Genomic DNA, 23,541 nt, shown 5'->3' on the forward strand with positions numbered 1-23,541 from the left:
ATCAGTTAAAAATGTAATACATTTGCATGATAAATTATGCGAGTTTAAGGACAGATAAAAGCCGTAAGTTAAAAACATATGCGAGAGAAGTATCAGCTGTATCCATCATCATAATCTTAGTTTTAGATTATATTAGAACTTTATATCATAAAATTAAGTTCAATCCTAACAGCTAAATTCCCCTTCGTGTGTTGCTCCATTTTATTATATCTTAACCACATGAACGCTTAATCCTGCAAACTTCCCATTACGGTATGGATACTGCTGACTTTTATAGCAAATGAAAATAAACTTTAACGACGTGGCGTAAATTTAAATCGATATTAGTTAAGTGCTTGGAACAAGAAGGCTTTAATATCGCTATTGATGTGGAAAACCGATACTTTAAAGGAACCAGGTAGGTTAAAAACAGCAATGCGAGTACATAATCTAATGTAAATGCGATTTAATCCTTGACTATGAAAAAGGCGTAAAGCAGCTGTTCAGGATATTACATTTTCGACTTATTCACACTCCTGAAAATGTTATTTCGTATAAACAGGGCATGGGATTAAACAAATGAACAAAATTGATTTATTTAAATACTTTTTCAAGACAGAGCAAATGCTTTTTTCAGAATTTTTGTTAAATTATCTAATAAAAGGTATCTGACAAATATATGCAGTTATGTTGGCATTTTAAACTTTAAATTTGTAATTTTTAATTCCATTATTTTGGCAACAATTATTTTAAATAACATTTGAGGGTTTAAAAATCCCCTCCCACCTCCACCGGTGGGCTCTAGCCGTATATAGGCGTTGGTTACTACTAAGTCTAGAAGCGGTGATCTCTTTATGGTGATGGCACATATAATAGGTGGGCTACCGTTGCCTTCTATGAAGGAATGGACAAATTGCATCCATGCAAATTGCATTCTCCGGAATTCGAAGTCGGGCCCTTCGGTGTGGTAGTCAGGTTAGGTTATTTAATTACGGCAAAGCCTCGAGGGCTATCTGCCTAATTGGAGGGATACCTTCGTGGAGGACTTTCTAAGGGAACTGGCTCGTATACACGTTACACATGGGGAACACCACGAAAACACCCCTGCAGCCAACCCGTTCGCGGGATTCGAACCTCGGACCGAACCAGTGTTCAGCGACTTTACCGCTCGGCCGCTGGTGGGCCCGGTATGGCAGTCAGAGTCACTAACCACGTTTCCGTCTCGACGGCAAGAGCTTAAAAGTAAATAAACTGGCATTTAAGCGAAGATGTTTTTCGCAGTTCTTTGATGTTAAGTACACCTTTCTTCATTAACGTTTCTTAATACTTGATTAATAAATTAGATTTAGAAATAACTTTATAAATAAGCAAAACTATGCTATCAAACTAGAGCCCGAGAAAAGTCAAGTGTAGTAGACAAAATAATTGGACTAAAATTTACTTACAATGATATCCAGTTATATTTTTCTGCTTTATCCAACAAAGTGCGTTCTCCAATAAGCCGTAAGGTTAACAAGCATCAAACTATGCGGCACTTTTTCCAGTTCAGAAACCAGTGTTCTTTATGAACTCATATGCATAAATAACCAATACCTGAATTTATGCATGTGTAGATATACACAAAAAGTTGCAAGTGCATAGATCAAGAAAATATTGTACACACATACGATTATTTTTTATGGTAAGCGCGACTGTTCACTTCGAGAGGAGAACAGTAGTCTGAACCTGAAGGAAGAACACTTTGTGGAAGCTACGGTTGTAAGCAGCGATGCGTGTCATGGTCACTGAACTGCAACGGGCCTTTAGTGTCAAACAACAATAACACAAATCACCTAGTATTCGGTCAGCCGGGCAAAGGTGTATCTTGCTGGAGTCGGACGTTTTAAGGAATAAAACCAATAAGAGAGTATGATGGGCACCTGCATTACAGAAGAAGTTCTATTTCAGGTCATACACTAATTCACAGTCATCGCAAAAGATATAGGATCAAATAGCGTAACGCTCAGTAACGGAAAGTTCTATTGTACACGCAGTTAATCGAAAGTGAAATATTTTAGATTATAAACTCTCCGGCTGCAGTAAAAACAGCTAAAGAGTTCTTTCTTTGAGTGAAACGCTGCTAGAATGAAAGGTATATTTTATTCTTTGGCTTTTAAGGTATACTTTGCTAAATTGCCTACATGATAAATTTATTTCCTGGACATTAGAAACGTCTGTAGCTTAGCTTCTAAATTTCATGGCCGTTACTAGGATATTTGAAACCAGGCGGCATAGTAAGTTTTTCTGTTTTAGGAAGCATATAAGATCATTCATGTATCACCATACCGCATTTTAAGTTTCCAAGTGTCAGCATGGTGTAAAAAACTTCAGTTATGTTTTACATTAAACAAATGCTTTAACAGACTGAGCAATGTAAAAGCAATGCACGCATTTCTTAATCTTTTATACCATTATTTTAACTTTAACAGTCTCTCTAACTGTTGCAATTTAAAACATACTTAATTAAAAACTTTTAAGAACTATTATTGTTGTCAATAAAAGGTGTTTCTAACGCTGTCTACTGCGTACATTGGTAAAGAACAATCGTTTGCGACCTGCCTAATAAAGAACTATTTTAAATATATTTCGAAATGCATAGAATGTTAAGCTTTTAATAAATTCAAGGAGTTTTAAAGTTTTAGTAGAATATGCGACCCAACAACAAATAGTCAAATGATAACAGTAGCTAATCGCTGTTACGAATTACGCTGTTACGAGTAGTTACGTTCTATGTAGTTTACGTTTACAGAAACCGAAATAGGCTGCCTTAAAGTGACTATAAAGGCTCTTTCTGACTTCAACGATACTACTAACCAGATTCTCTAACAAAGTCCCCCCCCCAAACACTTATTTAATGCCCGTCACTTATTACCTTTGAGTCTTCAGTCTTAATACATTAACTACCTGAATTCTAAAATTTTAAGCCTCAACCAAAATTTTATTTTTTTTTCATGCTTACGGGTCTTTTTTTTAAATTAAAATTAATAGCATTTTAAATGTTAAAAAGTCGCATTTGTTTTTATATATTTTACATTACCTGCATGACGAGGAAAAGCTAAAATTGTAACAGCGGCTATATTGAATACGTATTCCTTTATAGCTGGTACTTTAAAGCAGAAGTATAAATTGAAGTAACAAAAGAAACTTTTTCACATTTTTTGAAGTCATCATTGGCTTTCACTTATATCGTTTATGCAACGTTATGCACATCCTTTTTTAAAGTGCAGTTTCAATATTATACACCAGCTGTTTGATTTTTAACAAGTGAGCTAGTTTCTAACATGGGCTTTCCTCACTCTGCCCTTCCTTATACATTACTGGAGAAGATATATTTTACATACATCAGATAAGTAACTGTAATTTATTATAGCTAGCAGAAACAGAAATATCTCAGAATAGATACGTGATAAATTCTTTGAAGTAAGCAGTTCCAAATGTTTTTACAGAATAAAGTCTTTCTATTATGTAATAAAAATATTACTGAACCTTTATGCAAACATAATTAGCTTAATAATTTTTAGGATCCTGGATAATCGCATTCTCCAAAATAAAAAATAAAGAACTCCTGCCAGGTAGAAACGCAAAAGATCATATACAAAATTTCTTAATGTTTAAAAAACTGAATTCTTTACATTGAAAAATACCAAAACAAGAATGTTTGCTTTATTTGAAACACTTTTGTAAAGATAAGTACTAAATGATTACGACCAAAGGTTACGAAATTTAAGGTCGAGTAAAGACTTTTATTAACACTGTGTGTTTGTGTATGTGATGGTGTGTGAGTGTGTATGCATGTGTTTATACATTTTATGTACATAAATAACTTTAAATATGATATGTTGAAGATTTGCAGGTGCATAAAGAAGTAGCTGTTGTCATCGACGGTTTAATGTTTCTTTATTCTTGTTGCCAACGTTTTCATAACCAGGTAGAATTATTAGGATTTTTGAACCAGAAGATGTGAAACATGTGCAATGCCCTTGTCGGGACTCGAACCTAGACCTCTCGAATACGCGCCGAGTGTGCTACCGTTACACAACGAAGGTATGCATAAAGGAGGGAGAGAATACCTTGTAACAAAACGCAGATAAATTGGCGCAGTACTCGCGTCTGTTCTTGATAAGCTACGTCGGTACCTTTTAGACCTTTGAAGTACATTTGAAGAAGGAGTAGCAGGCGGCTAGCGAATTGACAGCACGCGAAAGAGGGAATGCGATGTGTCGTAAATGAAAGTTCAGCTCAGAACGATTTAGCTTAAGTTCAGATTTGTCCCCATTGATTAATTTTAATTTTGGTTCCCAAGTTTTAAATCATTATTCGCTGAAACGTTATTTAAACGCCTGTTTCATTAGCGTTATGAAAGAATAACTTGATAACGAATAATTTTTTAAAGTAATGTATTATAAACACTGTTTTCAGAAGAGAAAGGGGGAAATAGCTATGTTAAGAGAGTTAAGGAAAGGCTTATTGCAAATTTAAGTTAGAATTTTGATTTACGTATTGTATATATATATATAATCGAAATAGAAATTGAAAAGCTAACAAGTAATGAGACGTAAGACCTATTTGGTCTTAAAAATTTTTTGCGCAAAATGCTGCAAAAATATGAAATAATAGGAAGAAATATTGTAGCGAGCTTGCTAAAAAGTTACCAGGAGCTGTAGCTCCACGAAATAGTTCAACGCAGTATTACATAAATATTAACATAGAAGAAATTAAAAAAAAAAAAATTATAAATACGGAAAAAAGAAAAAACTGCTTACACGCGAAATAAAACTGTTTAAAATCAATGTTGGAAAACATGTGAATGCACGAAAAAACTAATCTGATCGTTGTTACATGTGAAAAGTTAATACATATAAAAATAGATCGACGGAACAAGCTAAAGCAAAATAAAATTAAAAATAATTAAAACAGAAATTGCAAAAATTATAATTAAAACATAAATTGCAAAATTACAAAAATTATAAAAATTACAAAGCGGAAAATGGTAAATTAGCCCAATCGGACCCTCAACCAGGCTTTTCAAGGGGAAAATAGTTGAATGTCGAACTAGGCCAAATACCATTACGCGTTTCGCCGAAACAGACCATTGAAGCTCTTGTTTGATGAAAAAATTTTTTTAAAAATAAATATGAATTGTCTCGAAAAAATCTTTTTGGAGCTTCAATTCTCTGTTCTTTTTTCCCGACGCGTCCGCAGAAAAACACATTAAGGTGTAAGAAAAGGTAAATGCAACTCCGAGCAATACAAAATTAAAATCAAAATAAAATAAATAGCGGTCTGCTATTAGTCAAAAATTACAATAACGTACGGGCTGGTCCTGCTAGCTTAAAGAGAATAAAACCTTTATAAAGATTATGGTACTGAAATCAAATTAATATGCAATTAAACAGGCATGAAAACAAACGCCGTGGGTCTTACTAGGACAGAGAAAAAGATTTTAAGAAACACATAAAACAAAAGAAACTAAGAAAACAGACGTGGGTTGTGCCGACCTCTGGATCGCGTAACAGATTTGAAAAGGGTGCAAATCCCCTCCGTGTCCTACCAACCATCCCTCTCGTCGTGTGACGTAAGTGGGTGAAACAATGCCTTTCCGTATAGGCCAATGCGCTTACATTGTAATTTTGGCGGGAACTCTTATCCCCCCCTTTTGCTAAAGAGGGTTTGAGAGACGCGAAAAGACATGGAAAGAACTCGGCGTCAGTCAAGTTGTTAGAAGAACAAAACTGCTTCAAAAAAGTGAAAATGGCTAAATCAGCTAAGATTACTTATCTTGGCCATAAAAGAAAGAGTAAAATGGAAAAAAGTCATTTGTTAATAAAAGTCGTCATTCTTCAAGCTAGAGGGCGGTCAAGCTACTATGAAAAATGAAAAGCCCCGATTTGTTAATAATAGTAGAATTTGGCCATCTAAGTAATTCAAAACTAGTAAAACAATAGTATTAAAGTATAGTGCCAAAATCTTTGGAGGAAAGAAAATGCAGTGACGAGAATAATCTGTACAATTTTACAATTTTTACATTAGATTATCTGAATCAGCCATCCACTTTATACCGTCCCATTCGGCTTTAAGTATAAAATTTCATTATCCAAAACAAATTATCTAAAAATTGGTAAGGATAGTGCCAGCTTTTTCTTAAAGTATTTTTAATTATTTTATGAGGAATTTGGCTATTTTTCAAAATTTTGACGAAGTTAAAGTATTTCTTCTTGTAAGTGTTCTGTAGTATTACATATTCTTTTTATTCTAAGTAGCTGTGAAAAAATTGTGTAAATGATGATTCTTTTGGAAATATTAGAATTCCAGATGGTTAACTTTAGTGTAGAAAAAGTGAATTCTCTCCTCTTCTAAACTTTAATAAAATTGTAATCAATAATCAATCGTATTTGTATTATTTAGTTTTGAGCAAGTTGGGTAGATATTAGGAGCTTCAATTTTGTTGTGGTTGTTAAAGGCAATGATATCATCAATGTAACGATAGATGTGTTGGTAAAATTTATGTTCTTCTTTACTTAGTGAACGGACAAAGGTCAATTCTTTTGTGAAAAAGAATAATTCACACACAGCACTTGAAAAATTACCTCCCATTGGAATTCCTTGAATTTGTTTAAAGATGCTATTGTTAAATTGAATAAAATTATTGAAAAGCACGCCTGAAAGAAAAAGTTGTCATTTTTCGGTATTAATTATTGTCGAAATCTGTGGAATTATATCCGGTAGAGCAAGTAGACTACATTATTTTGCACCGTATTTGTATTATTTAGTTTTGAGCAAGTTGGGTAGATATTAGGAGCTTCAATTTTGTTGTGGTTGTTAAAGGCAATGATATCATCAATGTAACGATAGATGTGTTGGTAAAATTTATGTTCTTCTTTACTTAGTGAACGGACAAAGGTCAATTCTTTTGTGAAAAAGAATAATTCACACACAGCACTTGAAAAATTACCTCCCATTGGAATTCCTTGAATTTGTTTAAAGATGCTATTGTTAAATTGAATAAAATTATTGAAAAGCACGCCTGAAAGAAAAAGTTGTCATTTTTCGGTATTAATTATTGTCGAAATCTGTGGAATTATATCCGGTAGAGCAAGTAGACTACATTATTTTGCACCGTATTTGTATTATTTAGTTTTGAGCAAGTTGGGTAGATATTAGGAGCTTCAATTTTGTTGTGGTTGTTAAAGGCAATGATATCATCAATGTAACGATAGATGTGTTGGTAAAATTTATGTTCTTCTTTACTTAGTGAACGGACAAAGGTCAATTCTTTTGTGAAAAAGAATAATTCACACAGAGCACTTGAAAAATTACCTCCCATTGGAATTCCTTGAATTTGTTTAAAGATGCTATTGTTAAATTGAATAAAATTATTGAAAAGCACGCCTGAAAGAAAAAGTTGTCATTTTTCGGTATTAATTATTGTCGAAATCTGTGGAATTATATCCGGTAGAGCAAGTAGACTACATTATTTTGCACCGTATTTGTATTATTTAGTTTTGAGCAAGTTGGGTAGATATTAGGAGCTTCAATTTTGTTGTGGTTGTTAAAGGCAATGATATCATCAATGTAACGATAGATGTGTTGGTAAAATTTATGTTCTTCTTTACTTAGTGAACGGACAAAGGTCAATTCTTTTGTGAAAAAGAATAATTCACACACAGCACTTGAAAAATTACCTCCCATTGGAATTCCTTGAATTTGTTTAAAGATGCTATTGTTAAATTGAATAAAATTATTGAAAAGCACGCCTGAAAGAAAAAGTTGTCATTTTTCGGTATTAATTATTGTCGAAATCTGTGGAATTATATCCGGTAGAGCAAGTAGACTACATTATTTTGCACCGTATTTGTATTATTTAGTTTTGAGCAAGTTGGGTAGATATTAGGCGCTTCAATTTTGTTGTGGTTGTTAAAGGCAATGATATCATCAATGTAACGATAGATGTGTTGGTAAAATTTATGTTCTTCTTTACTTAGTGAACGGACAAAGGTCAATTCTTTTGTGAAAAAGAATAATTCACACACAGCACTTGAAAAATTACCTCCCATTGGAATTCCTTGAATTTGTTTTAAGATGCTATTGTTAAATTGAATAAAATTATTGAAAAGCACGCCTGAAAGAAAAAGTTGTCATTTTTCGGTATTAATTATTGTCGAAATCTGTGGAATTATATCCGGTAGAGCAAGTAGACTACATTATTTTGCACTGTATTTGTATTATTTAGTTTTGAGCAAGTTGGGTAGATATTAGGAGCTTCAATTTTGTTGTGGTTGTTAAAGGCAATGATATCATCAATGTAACGATAGATGTGTTGGTAAAATTTATGTTCTTCTTTACTTAGTGAACGGACAAAGGTCAATTCTTTTGTGAAAAAGAATAATTCACACAGAGCACTTGAAAAATTACCTCCCATTGGAATTCATTGAATTTGTTTAAAGATGCTATTGTTAAATTGAATAAAATTATTGAAAAGCACGCCTGAAAGAAAAAGTTGTCATTTTTCGGTATTAATTATTGTCGAAATCTGTGGAATTATATCCGGTAGAGCAAGTAGACTACATTATTTTGCACCGTATTTGTATTATTTAGTTTTGAGCAAGTTGGGTAGATATTAGGAGCTTCAATTTTGTTGTGGTTGTTAAAGGCAATGATATCATCAATGTAACGATAGATGTGTTGGTAAAATTTATGTTCTTCTTTACTTAGTGAACGGACAAAGGTCAATTCTTTTGTGAAAAAGAATAATTCACACACAGCACTTGAAAAATTACCTCCCATTGGAATTCCTTGAATTTGTTTAAAGATGCTATTGTTAAATTGAATAAAATTATTGAAAAGCACGCCTGAAAGAAAAAGTTGTCATTTTTCGGTATTAATTATTGTCGAAATCTGTGGAATTATATCCGGTAGAGCAAGTAGACTACATTATTTTGCACCGTATTTGTATTATTTAGTTTTGAGCAAGTTGGGTAGATATTAGGAGCTTCAATTTTGTTGTGGTTGTTAAAGGCAATGATATCATCAATGTAACGATAGATGTGTTGGTAAAATTTATGTTCTTCTTTACTTAGTGAACGGACAAAGGTCAATTCTTTTGTGAAAAAGAATAATTCACACAGAGCACTTGAAAAATTACCTCCCATTGGAATTCCTTGAATTTGTTTAAAGATGCTATTGTTAAATTGAATAAAATTATTGAAAAGCACGCCTGAAAGAAAAAGTTGTCATTTTTCGGTATTAATTATTGTCGAAATCTGTGGAATTATATCCGGTAGAGCAAGTAGACTACATTATTTTGCACCGTATTTGTATTATTTAGTTTTGAGCAAGTTGGGTAGATATTAGGAGCTTCAATTTTGTTGTGGTTGTTAAAGGCAATGATATCATCAATGTAACGATAGATGTGTTGGTAAAATTTATGTTCTTCTTTACTTAGTGAACGGACAAAGGTCAATTCTTTTGTGAAAAAGAATAATTCACACACAGCACTTGAAAAATTACCTCCCATTGGAATTCCTTGAATTTGTTTTAAGATGCTATTGTTAAATTGAATAAAATTATTGAAAAGCACGCCTGAAAGAAAAAGTTGTCATTTTTCGGTATTAATTATTGTCGAAATCTGTGGAATTATATCCGGTTGAGCAAGTAAGCTTGTATAAATTTCTTCAAGTGGTAAGGTAGTATACAGCTTCTCGAAATCGTAGCATTATATATGGTCTATTTTAAGTGAATTAATTGTCTTGATAACTAGCTCGTTACTTGAAATCATCCAGTTGCAATGCAGATCCTTAAAATCATAATTATTAATCAAGTCACGTATTAAACGAAGTTTTTTTGCAGAATTTTGCGCAAAAATTTTTAAGGCCAAACGGACACCCTACACTTCTGACTCAGACACGAAGAGAACACACTGCCAACTCCCCCACTAGAAAGAATGTAAGTTACTTAATACCTTTCTGGCCTTTATATCTTCATGTACATTCACTGATCTTATTTATATTATTTTCTATTTTATTTTTATACTATTTTTATATTATTTTTATGTTCTCTTTGATTTGTTTTTGCAAAGTTTGCATTATTTATCTTTTTTATAATCTTCTATGTTTATTTCAACTTTACTTTGATTTCGATTTCATAATGACAATTTCCAATGTTTAATTTCTACAAATAATATAGTACTCAAATACATAAAGATGATAGTGTCGGGGACGATTACTCGAGTTTTACAAGATTTCTCTACAGTAATTGATTTTTACTCCAAATTGAATTGACTAAAATGCTTCATGAGAATCAGTTCTTTGAGTAACAACTATTCGCGGAAATATTTGGCCTGACTAGAATTGCCGGTTTGGCTTTAACTTATAACTCGAGTAAAGACGAAACACTTTCATATTTACGTATTTTTATCAATTATTGATCATTGAACGGGAGTTGGTTTGTTCCCCTTGAAAAGTCAACTAATTTCCGATCAATGACAATAATTACATGTTTTAATTTTTACTTTTACAATTGTAATATTATTCCTCGTGATGATTTAACTCCAGTCCCCGTTAAAACATTATTAACATTTTGCTTTCAAATTACTTCAAAACATCTTTCAAAATATAACTTACCAGTATGGATGCACACTTTTAAAATAATTCTACTTTAATTAAACTTAGGAGATAATATAATCAATTAATCAATACTGTTTAGGAAATAAATTATTATTAACTAACTTTGCAGCAATTGCGCAAGTAATAATAACTTGTATTCGCACTAAATGGATTTAAGTTCATACAACATTTGATATGCTAAATAGCAGCTATTAGCGCTATTTATCTCTTACCTAATGTACCCACTTTATATATTATCTCCAACCTTTTTAAGTTTTAAAGTTCTTATACAAAAACTTTACTGTATTGAAGGTTAGCAGCCTCCTTACTTTTATATCTTGCTAGTTTAACTCATATTGAAATCACTAAATGTCATTCCACTAGATGACAAACTTGAAAATTTAACGCCATGCCTGCTACAGGTAAACCCAAAAAACAATTTCTATGAAAAACATTTAACTGTATTTACATGATTACATGCGGTACTTGACATATTAAATATATAGGACAGACTAAAAACAATCTTAACTTTCGAATCAATAACCATAGAGCTCAAATCAAAAAATTCAACGCACAAAAAAAAATAACATTAAAATAAGTACACCATCACAACTTAATACAGCAGAATTAGAACACTTTAAACACCATGACTTCAACTCTATTCAACTTCAGATACTAGATATAATACCCAATCACAAAACACGAATTTTTCAGGAATCTCTCTATATACTAAAACAACGTTCACTTTATCCATATGGACTTAACACTTATATACATAGTCATAGAGATACTTCTAAGAAGTCTATTTTCAGCCAATTTAAACTCTACAGCATCAAAACGCAGAGAGGAAAAAGAGGAAGCAAAATAAAAAATAATGCGAGATTTTTATCCACTTTGGATACAATTGCATTGAAAAAACAATTGAAATGTTTTTTTGACTCAGACTGTTTTCCCAAGAAACTTCTCAACTGGTTACACTCCTGTACTAATAAATTCCTTATCAAATTAAAAAAATTCATTCAAGAAAGCTACGACGACATACAAATCATTAAAGACATGATTCTTGATTTTAGTCTTTTCAGACTCTCTAATAGTCTCACTCAACGCAAAATTTATTTTAAAGTCAATTTTCTGCATCCGCAGTTTGACAATATTCATTTCTCAAGAATCATCAGAGATTGTAAAGATTACTTCCCCGCAGTTGACACTATACCAATGATTGCATTTAAATATCAAAGGACCTTAAGCAACTTGCTTACTAACCACCATGAAATAGATGAAACTGCAGAATGACATTGTAAGACACCAATTTACAGCAATTACGTAGATTCTCATCACCAGCACATAATTACTGGCAACCTGAATATCATACAAAACCATCAACTAAAAACACTAATGAGTTATGGTACAAAATTTAGACCAGTCAGAAACATGACTACAAATTACTGTTACAAGACTTTCGAAAACAACATCAACGAATTTATAGTTAAAGCAAGCTATCAACTGAATTTTCCCATAGATACCTTCTTAAAATGGAAAGCTAAAATTCTTCAACGCATATCCACAGAAATCAGTCACCTCAAATTTAAAAGTACACTGAACTGGTCGCAACTTACATCTGATATTAGTAAATTAAAACAGCTTTTTACTATTACAAAAATAGATAAAGCAACTAATAACTTTAGTATTATATGAAAACAATTCTACACTGAGATTATTCATAAAGAACTTCTCAACGCAACTACTTATCAATCAGCCAACCTTACAGAAACATCTATAATAAACAGGATTAAAACTTTTCATAAGAAACTCAATATTACTTTCAATGCAAACTACAACAGATTTACTAATCTTTATGCGATTCCCAAATTCCATAAAACACCATTAAAATTTAGATTTATAGCTAATGGAACTAATAATTACAAGAAAAATATAGACTATTATTTTTCAATTCAACTTAATAAAATCTGTAAATTTATTTTCAATGATTGTAACACTAATCATAACTATTGCTGGATCATTCATAATAACACTCCTGTCATTAATACCATTCATACCATTAACATCCAAAACATTAACTGCTATGATTTTGAAAACTTATATACCTCACTTCCTCTAGAAGAAATCTATACCAGTCTACTTGATCTACCAAAACTTTTCCCTAATATACTCAATATCATGACTCTTAACAAATGGAAAACCTACCTAAAATGCACACTTTTTCATAACTACATCAAGTTTCAAAATCAACTTTTTAAACAAGTCAGAGGATTGCCAATGGGCTTACATTCCAGCACCTCGATCTGTAATATCTTTTTATTTGTCAAAGAATTTAACTTCCAAAAAAATCTACAACCACAAGAGTTAAATTACTACAAACACACCTACAGATTTATTGATGACCTTATTACAATTAATAATTTTGGTAAAATTGAAAACTCCGACATTTATCCGAATTGTCTTAAACTTAATAAAACTAATAATTCACAAAATAGCATAGACTTTCTAGATCTTCAAATCATTAACTACAAAAAAATTTTACTTTTTGACAAAACAAGAAACTTCAATTTCAATACTAACAAATTAATAAATTGGAACTCCAACATATCCAAAAAAGTAATTAACAATACTATAATTAATCAAATACAACGAATTAAAACTATATGCACAGATACAATAGATTTACAACGCGAAATTTTGATCCTTATCAAAATTCTCAAAAATAATCTAATTCCCTTTCAATTTATCAACCATTGCCTTAAAAGAGAAGGCGTTAAATACTCACTCTAAATCATTTAACTGATAGGGATTGGATAATTTATTCCTAAACCTGAGAAGGCGGTATAAGTTGGATGACTGTCAGTTGAAAGATTTGTATATAGTGTAATTACTCAATTGTATATATTGTAAAAAGCTAATTGTCTTCAGACATATACTGTTACTATACTGTTACTAAAAAAATGGGCCTATTTCCTGCCTTTAGACTGTCTACTAGCTCTTGGATAGCGAAAATGCCTTTTTCCTTTCTTAAATTCTTAATCATTGCGACACGACAATTAGCCAGAAATTAATTAATTTCCATTCACTAGTATTTTTAAAAAAATCTTAACAGACGGTCTCTCTCAGATAAGAACTCCACAAAATACATCCCTCAAGAATTCAAAGTCCCACCCACTACCATAAATTTCTTCAACCAAGTCTTACCGACTGATATAATTCAAAGCCCCTACTGCCGCTAAGAATTTTCGGACACCCTACACTTCTGACTCAGACACGAAGAGAACACACTGCCAACTCCCCCACTAGAAAGAATGTAAGTTACTTAATACCTTTCTGGCCTTTATATCTTTATGTACATTCACTGATCTTATTTATATTATTTTCTATTTTATTTTTATATTATTTTTATATTATTTTTATGTTCTCTTTGATTTGTTTTTGCAAAGTTTGCATTATTTATCTTTTTTATAATCTTCTATGTTTATTTCAACTTTACTTTGATTTCGATTTCATAATGACAATTTCCAATGTTTAATTTCTACAAATAATATAGTACTCAAATACATAAAGATGATAGTGTCGGGGACGATTACTCGAGTTTTACAAGATTTCTCTACAGTAATTGATTTTTACTCCAAATTGAATTGACTAAAATGCTTCATGAGAATCAGTTCTTTGAGTAACAACTATTCGCGGAAATATTTGGCCTAACTAGAATTGCCAGTTTGGCTTTAACTTATAACTCGAGTAAACACGAAACACTTTCATATTTACGTATTTTTATCAATTATTGATCATTGAACGGGAGTTGGTTTGTTCCTCTTGAAAAGTCAACTAATTTCCGATCAATGACAATAATTACATGTTTTAATTTTTACTTTTACAATTGTAATATTATTCCTCGTGATGATTTAACTCCAGTCCCCGTTAAAACATTATTAACATTTTGCTTTCAAATTACTTCAAAACATCTTTCAAAATATAACTTACCAGTATGGATGCACACTTTTAAAATAATTCTACTTTAATTAAACTTAGGAGATAATATAATCAATTAATCAATACTGTTTAGGAAATAAATTATTATTAACTAACTTTGCAGCAATTGCGCAAGTAATAATAACTTGTATTCGCACTAAATGGATTTAAGTTCATACAACATTTGATATGCTAAATAGCAGCTATTAGCGCTATTTATCTCTTACCTAATGTACCCACTTTATATATTATCTCCAACCTTTTTAAGTTTTAAATTTCTTATACAAAAACTTTACTGTATTGAAGGTTAGCAGCCTCCTTACTTTTATATCTTGCTAGTTTAACTCATATTGAAATCACTAAATGTCATTCCACTAGATGACAAACTTGAAAATTTAACGCCATGCCTGCTACATGTAAACCCAAAAAACAATTTCTATGAAAAACATTTAACTGTATTTACATGATCACATGCGGTACTTGACATATTAAATATATAGGTCAGACTAAAAACAATCTTAACTTTCGAATCAATAACCATAGAGCTCAAATAAAAAAATTCAACGCACAAAAAAAATAACATTAAAATAAGTACACCATCACAACTTAATACAGCAGAATTAGAACACTTTAAACACCATGACTTCAACTCTATTCAACTTCAGATACTAGATATAATACCCAATCACAAAACACGAATTTTTCAGGAATCTCTCTATATACTAAAACAACGTTCACTTTATCCATATGGACTTAACACTTATATACATAGTCATAGAGATACTTCTAAGAAGTCTATTTTCAGCCAATTTAAACTCTACAGCATCAAAACGCAGAGAGGAAAAAGAGGAAGCAAAATAAAAAATAATGCGAGATTTTTATCCACTTTGGATACACTTGCATTGAAAAAACAATTGAAATGTTTTTTTGACTCAGACTGTTTTCCCAAGAAACTTCTCAACTGGTTACACTCCTGTACTAATAAATTCCTCATCAAACTGAAAAAATTCATTCAAGAAAGCTACGTCGACATACAAATCATTAAAGACATGATTCTTGATTTTAGTCTTTTCAGACTCTCTAATAGTCTCACTCAACGCAAAATATATTTTAAAGTCAATTTTCTGCTTCCGCAGTTTGACAATATTCATTTCTCAAGAATCATCAGAGATTGTAAAGATTACTTCCCCGCAGTTGACACTATACCAATGATTGCATTTAAATATCAAAGGACCTTAAGCAACTTGCTTACTAACCACCATGAAATAGATGAAACTGCAGAATGACATTGTAAGACACCAATTTACAGCAATTACGTAGATTCTCATCACCAGCACATAATTACTGGCAACCTGAATATCATACAAAACCATCAACTATAAACACTAATGAGTTATGGTACAAAATTTAGACCAGTCAGAAACATGACTACAAATTACTGTTACAAGACTTTCGAAAACAACATCAACGAATTTATAGTTAAAGCAAGCTATCAACTGAATTTTCCCATAGATACCTTCTTAAAATGGAAAGCTAAAATTCTTCAACGCATATCCACAGAAATCAGTCACCTCAAATTTAAAAGTACACTGAACTGGTCGCAACTTACATCTGATATTAGTAAATTAAAACAGCTTTTTACTATTACAAAAATAGATAAAGCAACTAATAACTTTAGTATTATATGAAAACAATTCTACACTGAGATTATTCATAAAGAACTTCTCAACGCAACTACTTATCAATCAGCCAACCTCACAGAAACATCTATAATAAACAGGATTAAAACTTTTCATAAGAAACTCAATATTACTTTCAATGCAAACTACAACAGATTTACTAATCTTTATGCGATTCCCAAATTCCATAAAACACCATTAAAATTTAGATTTATAGCTAATGGAACTAATAATTACAAGAAAAATATAGACTATTATTTTTCAATTCAACTTAATAAAATCTGTAAATTTATTTTCAATGATTGTAACACTAATCATAACTATTGCTGGATCATTCATAATAACACTCCTGTCATTAATACCATTCATACCATTAACATCCAAAACATTAACTGCTATGATTTTGAAAACTTATATACCTCACTTCCTCTAGAAGAAATCTATACCAGTCTACTTGATCTACCAAAACTTTTCCCTAATATACTCAATATCATGACTCTTAACAAATGGAAAACCTACCTAAAATGCACACTTTTTCATAACTACATCAAGTTTCAAAATCAACTTTTTAAACAAGTCAGAGGATTGCCAATGGGCTTACATTCCAGCACCTCGATCTGTAATATCTTTTTATTTGTCAAAGAATTTAACTTCCAAAAAAATCTACAACCACAAGAGTTAAATTACTACAAACACACCTACAGATTTATTGATGACCTTATTACAATTAATAATTTTGGTAAAATTGAAAACTCCGACATTTATCCGAATTGTCTTAAACTTAATAAAACTAATAATTCACAAAATAGCATAGACTTTCTAGATCTTCAAATCATTAACTACAAAAAAATTTTACTTTTTGACAAAACAAGAAACTTCAATTTCAATACTAACAAATTAATAAATTGGAACTCCAACATATCCAAAAAAGTAATTAACAATACTATAATTAATCAAATACAACGAATTAAAACTATATGCACAGATACAATAGATTTACAACGCGAAATTTTGATCCTTATCAAAATTCTCAAAAATAATCTAATTCCCTTTCAATTTATCAACCATTGCCTTAAAAGAGCAGGCGTTAAATACTCACTCTAAATCATTTAACTGATAGGGATATGATAATTTATTCCTAAACCTGAGAAGGCGGTATAAGTTGGATGACTGTCAGTTGAAAGATTTGTATATAGTGTAATTACTCAATTGTATATATTGTAAAAAGCTAATTGTCTTCAGACATATACTGTTACTATACTGTTACTAAAAAAAATGGGCCTATTTCCTGCCTTTAGACTGTCTACTAGCTCTTGGATAGCGAAAATGCCTTTTTCCTTTCTTAAATTCTTAATCATTGCGACACGACAATTAGCCAGAAATTAATTAATTTCCATTCACTAGTATCTTTAAAAAATCTTAACAGACGGTCTCTCTCAGATAAGAACTCCACAAAATACATCCCTCAAGAATTCAAAGTCCCACCCACTACCATAAATTTCTTCAACCAAGTCTTACCGACTGATATAATTCAAAGCCCCTACTGCCGCTAAGAATTTTCGGACACCCTACACTTCTGACTCAGACACGAAGAGAACACACTGCCAACTCCCCCACTAGAAAGAATGTAAGTTACTTAATACCTTTCTGGCCTTTATATCTTTATGTACATTCACTGATCTTATTTATATTATTTTCTATTTTATTTTTATATTATTTTTATATTATTTTTATGTTCTCTTTGATTTGTTTTTGCAAAGTTTGCATTATTTATCTTTTTTATAATCTTCTATGTTTATTTCAACTTTACTTTGATTTCGATTTCATAATGACAATTTCCAATGTTTAATTTCTACAAATAATATAGTACTCAAATACATAAAGATGATAGTGTCGGGGACGATTACTCGAGTTTTACAAGATTTCTCTACAGTAATTGATTTTTACTCCAAATTGAATTGACTAAAATGCTTCATGAGAATCAGTTCTTTGAGTAACAACTATTCGCGGAAATATTTGGCCTAACTAGAATTGCCAGTTTGGCTTTAACTTATAACTCGAGTAAACACGAAACACTTTCATATTTACGTATTTTTATCAATTATTGATCATTGAACGGGAGTTGGTTTGTTCCTCTTGAAAAGTCAACTAATTTCCGATCAATGACAATAATTACATGTTTTAATTTTTAGTTTACAATTGTAATATTATTCCTCGTGATGATTTAACTCCAGTCCCCGTTAAAACATTATTAACATTTTGCTTTCAAATTACTTCAAAACATCTTTCAAAATATAACTTACCAGTATGGATGCACACTTTTAAAATAATTCTACTTTAATTAAACTTAGGAGATAATATAATCAATTAATCAATACTGTTTAGGAAATAAATTATTATTAACTAACTTTGCAGCAATTGCGCAAGTAATAATAACTTGTATTCGCACTAAATGGATTTAAGTTCGTACAACATTTGATATGCTAAATAGCAGCTATTAGCGCTATTTATCTCTTACCTAATGTACCCACTTTATATATTATCTCCAACCTTTTTAAGTTTTAAATTTCTTATACAAAAACTTTACTGTATTGAAGGTTAGCAGCCTCCTTACTTTTATATCTTGCTAGTTTAACTCATATTGAAATCACTAAATGTCATTCCACTAGATGACAAACTTGAAAATTTAACGCCATGCCTGCTACATGTAAACCCAAAAAACAATTTCTATGAAAAACATTTAACTGTATTTACATGATCACATGCGGTACTTGACATATTAAATATATAGGTCAGACTAAAAACAATCTTAACTTTCGAATCAATAACCATAGAGCTCAAATAAAAAAATTCAACGCACAAAAAAAATAACATTAAAATAAGTACACCATCACAACTTAATACAGCAGAATTAGAACACTTTAAACACCATGACTTCAACTCTATTCAACTTCAGATACTAGATATAATACCCAATCACAAAACACGAATTTTTCAGGAATCTCTCTATATACTAAAACAACGTTCACTTTATCCATATGGACTTAACACTTATATACATAGTCATAGAGATACTTCTAAGAAGTCTATTTTCAGCCAATTTAAACTCTACAGCATCAAAACGCAGAGAGGAAAAAGAGGAAGCAAAATAAAAAATAATGCGAGATTTTTATCCACTTTGGATACACTTGCATTGAAAAAACAATTGAAATGTTTTTTTGACTCAGACTGTTTTCCCAAGAAACTTCTCAACTGGTTACACTCCTGTACTAATAAATTCCTCATCAAACTGAAAAAATTCATTCAAGAAAGCTACGTCGACATACAAATCATTAAAGACATGATTCTTGATTTTAGTCTTTTCAGACTCTCTAATAGTCTCACTCAACGCAAAATATATTTTAAAGTCAATTTTCTGCTTCCGCAGTTTGACAATATTCATTTCTCAAGAATCATCAGAGATTGTAAAGATTACTTCCCCGCAGTTGACACTATACCAATGATTGCATTTAAATATCAAAGGACCTTAAGCAACTTGCTTACTAACCACCATGAAATAGATGAAACTGCAGAATGACATTGTAAGACACCAATTTACAGCAATTACGTAGATTCTCATCACCAGCACATAATTACTGGCAACCTGAATATCATACAAAACCATCAACTATAAACACTAATGAGTTATGGTACAAAATTTAGACCAGTCAGAAACATGACTACAAATTACTGTTACAAGACTTTCGAAAACAACATCAACGAATTTATAGTTAAAGCAAGCTATCAACTGAATTTTCCCATAGATACCTTCTTAAAATGGAAAGCTAAAATTCTTCAACGCATATCCACAGAAATCAGTCACCTCAAATTTAAAAGTACACTGAACTGGTCGCAACTTACATCTGATATTAGTAAATTAAAACAGCTTTTTACTATTACAAAAATAGATAAAGCAACTAATAACTTTAGTATTATATGAAAACAATTCTACACTGAGATTATTCATAAAGAACTTCTCAACGCAACTACTTATCAATCAGCCAACCTTACAGAAACATCTATAATAAACAGGATTAAAACTTTTCATAAGAAACTCAATATTACTTTCAATGCAAACTACAACAGATTTACTAATCTTTATGCGATTCCCAAATTCCATAAAACACCATTAAAATTTAGATTTATAGCTAATGGAACTAATAATTACAAGAAAAATATAGACTATTATTTTTCAATTCAACTTAATAAAATCTGTAAATTTATTTTCAATGATTGTAACACTAATCATAACTATTGCTGGATCATTCATAATAACACTCCTGTCATTAATACCATTCATACCATTAACATCCAAAACATTAACTGCTATGATTTTGAAAACTTATATACCTCACTTCCTCTAGAAGAAATCTATACCAGTCTACTTGATCTACCAAAACTTTTCCCTAATATACTCAATATCATGACTCTTAACAAATGGAAAACCTACCTAAAATGCACACTTTTTCATAACTACATCAAGTTTCAAAATCAACTTTTTAAACAAGTCAGAGGATTGCCAATGGGCTTACATTCCAGCACCTCGATCTGTAATATCTTTTTATTTGTCAAAGAATTTAACTTCCAAAAAAATCTACAACCACAAGAGTTAAATTACTATAAAAACACCTACAGATTTATTGATGACCTTATTACAATTAATAATTTTGGTAAAATTGAAAACTCCGACATTTATCCGAATTGTCTTAAACTTAATAAAACTAATAATTCACAAAATAGCATAGACTTTCTAGATCTTCAAATCATTAACTACAAAAAAATTTTACTTTTTGACAAAACAAGAAACTTCAATTTCAATACTAACAAATTAATAAATTGGAACTCCAACATATCCAAAAAAGTAATTAACAATACTATAATTAATCAAATACAACGAATTAAAACTATATGCACAGATACAATAGATTTACAACGCGAAATTTTGATCCTTATCAAAATTCTCAAAAATAATCTAATTCCCTTTCAATTTATCAACCATTGCCTTAAAAGAGAAGGCGTTAAATACTCACTCTAAATCATTTAACTGATAGGGATTGGATAATTTATTCCTAAACCTGAGAAGGCGGTATAAGTTGGATGACTGTCAGTTGAAAGATTTGTATATAGTGTAATTACTCAATTGTATATATTGTAAAAAGCTAATTGTCTTCAGACATATACTGTTACTATACTGTTACTAAAAAAATGGGCCTATTTCCTGCCTTTAGACTGTCTACTAGCTCTTGGATAGCGAAAATGCCTTTTTCCTTTCTTAAATTCTTAATCATTGCGACACGACAATTAGCCAGAAATTAATTAATTTCCATTCACTAGTATCTTTAAAAAATCTTAACAGACGGTCTCTCTCAGATAAGAACTCCACAAAATACATCCCTCAAGAATTCAAAGTCCCACCCACTACCATAAATTTCTTCAACCAAGTCTTACCGACTGATATAATTCAAAGCCCCTACTGCCGCTAAGAATTTTCGGACACCCTACACTTCTGACTCAGACACGAAGAGAACACACTGCCAACTCCCCCACTAGAAAGAATGTAAGTTACTTAATACCTTTCTGGCCTTTATATCTTTATGTACATTCACTGATCTTATTTATATTATTTTCTATTTTATTTTTATATTATTTTTATATTATTTTTATGTTCTCTTTGATTTGTTTTTGCAAAGTTTGCATTATTTATCTTTTTTATAATCTTCTATGTTTATTTCAACTTTACTTTGATTTCGATTTCATAATGACAATTTCCAATGTTTAATTTCTACAAATAATATAGTACTCAAATACATAAAGATGATAGTGTCGGGGACGATTACTCGAGTTTTACAAGATTTCTCTACAGTAATTGATTTTTACTCCAAATTGAATTGACTAAAATGCTTCATGAGAATCAGTTCTTTGAGTAACAACTATTCGCGGAAATATTTGGCCTAACTAGAATTGCCAGTTTGGCTTTAACTTATAACTCGAGTAAACACGAAACACTTTCATATTTACGTATTTTTATCAATTATTGATCATTGAACGGGAGTTGGTTTGTTCCTCTTGAAAAGTCAACTAATTTCCGATCAATGACAATAATTACATGTTTTAATTTTTACTTTTACAATTGTAATATTATTCCTCGTGATGATTTAACTCCAGTCCCCGTTAAAACATTATTAACATTTTGCTTTCAAATTACTTCAAAACATCTTTCAAAATATAACTTACCAGTATGGATGCACACTTTTAAAATAATTCTACTTTAATTAAACTTAGGAGATAATATAATCAATTAATCAATACTGTTTAGGAAATAAATTATTATTAACTAACTTTGCAGCAATTGCGCAAGTAATAATAACTTGTATTCGCACTAAATGGATTTAAGTTCATACAACATTTGATATGCTAAATAGCAGCTATTAGCGCTATTTATCTCTTACCTAATGTACCCACTTTATATATTATCTCCAACCTTTTTAAGTTTTAAATTTCTTATACAAAAACTTTACTGTATTGAAGGTTAGCAGCCTCCTTACTTTTATATCTTGCTAGTTTAACTCATATTGAAATCACTAAATGTCATTCCACTAGATGACAAACTTGAAAATTTAACGCCATGCCTGCTACATGTAAACCCAAAAAACAATTTCTATGAAAAACATTTAACTGTATTTACATGATCACATGCGGTACTTGACATATTAAATATATAGGTCAGACTAAAAACAATCTTAACTTTCGAATCAATAACCATAGAGCTCAAATAAAAAAATTCAACGCACAAAAAAAATAACATTAAAATAAGTACACCATCACAACTTAATACAGCAGAATTAGAACACTTTAAACACCATGACTTCAACTCTATTCAACTTCAGATACTAGATATAATACCCAATCACAAAACACGAATTTTTCAGGAATCTCTCTATATACTAAAACAACGTTCACTTTATCCATATGGACTTAACACTTATATACATAGTCATAGAGATACTTCTAAGAAGTCTATTTTCAGCCAATTTAAACTCTACAGCATCAAAACGCAGAGAGGAAAAAGAGGAAGCAAAATAAAAAATAATGCGAGATTTTTATCCACTTTGGATACACTTGCATTGAAAAAACAATTGAAATGTTTTTTTGACTCAGACTGTTTTCCCAAGAAACTTCTCAACTGGTTACACTCCTGTACTAATAAATTCCTCATCAAACTGAAA

The 23,541-nt window shown here is 30.8% G+C and overlaps 1 protein-coding gene across 6 annotated transcripts in view; it reads right to left on the minus strand.

Annotated features, from left to right (window-relative positions):
- Window positions 1-23,541, minus strand: part of LOC118192271 (atrial natriuretic peptide-converting enzyme-like) — a 1,449,396-nt gene that overhangs the window by 422,610 nt on the left and 1,003,245 nt on the right. The window contains exon 1 of one of the 6 annotated variants that reach the window (XM_085809977.1): window positions 1,425-1,683. The exons of the other annotated variants lie outside the window; for them this stretch is intronic. The gene's annotated coding sequence lies outside the window, so the exon portion shown is untranslated. Of the gene's footprint in view, window positions 1-1,424; window positions 1,684-23,541 lie in introns of those variants that run through there. 6 annotated transcript variants of the gene reach the window in all.

This window comes from Stegodyphus dumicola, chromosome X2 (genome assembly GCF_044657685.1).
Source record: "Stegodyphus dumicola isolate Sdum_Otavi_A_Nest chromosome X2, ASM4465768v1".
Lineage (NCBI taxonomy): Eukaryota > Metazoa > Arthropoda > Arachnida > Araneae > Eresidae > Stegodyphus > Stegodyphus dumicola.